Source organism: Pundamilia nyererei, unplaced genomic scaffold, assembly GCF_000239375.1.
Source record: "Pundamilia nyererei isolate P.nyererei 1_Seehausen unplaced genomic scaffold, PunNye1.0 scaffold00013, whole genome shotgun sequence".
Classification (NCBI taxonomy): domain Eukaryota; kingdom Metazoa; phylum Chordata; class Actinopteri; order Cichliformes; family Cichlidae; genus Pundamilia; species Pundamilia nyererei.
This window is the reverse complement of record NW_005187414.1, coordinates 2,043,453-2,044,188: the sequence shown is the minus strand read 5'-3', so window position 1 is coordinate 2,044,188 and position 736 is coordinate 2,043,453.

Here is a 736-nt window from a genome sequence, read left to right as displayed (position 1 = left end):
TTTGCGCTTCTTTTTTACGTAAAACATAATAATTTATGGGTAATTGATGGTAATCGATTTCACTCTGAAAATGTGAGCCTGGAATTTCACTGGAGCACCTGCTAAATCTGAGAGACCACCTTTGAACGTTATGTACTGCTAATACAACAATAACAGAGAGAAAAGGGGCGGGGGGGATATATCACAGAAATCAGCAACTTATAACAAAACTTATAACCTTCTTTACAAGTACAAACACTTTATAGTAATCTCCACTGCACAGTTAAAATAACTTAGCACTACCAAAGGCTTTAACTTTTTATTAAGGTGGAAATGCTGTTTGCACGATAAACCTGCAGCAGAATAATGGGCAGAGTTTGCTTTTCGGCCGGTTCCCTGTAAGCTCTGCTTTCATTATGACAGTCCGTCTGCCACTGTGTGCCTGTCTCAGGGGAAAGCAAAGGCTTAATTGTGAAACCAAAACAGGAAGAGGACAGTGCGTTTGTGTTCCCTGGTGTCTATCTGTAGCTTTCCCCAGCTAGCTAAAACGGTGGATGCTGGAGCAGTTGGAGTAGCTGTGAAAAGTCTACGAGATAAAAGAGAAAGAGTCGAGGTAAACAAGGTGAAGCGAGCGAGGGAGAGAGTGATGGTTTAATAAGGCTGTACCCCAGATGGGTATTCATTCATGGAGAAAGATCTGATGGTTTAGAGGGTTCAAAAGCTCTGGTGGCATGACTTCCACGAGCTCATTAAGTTA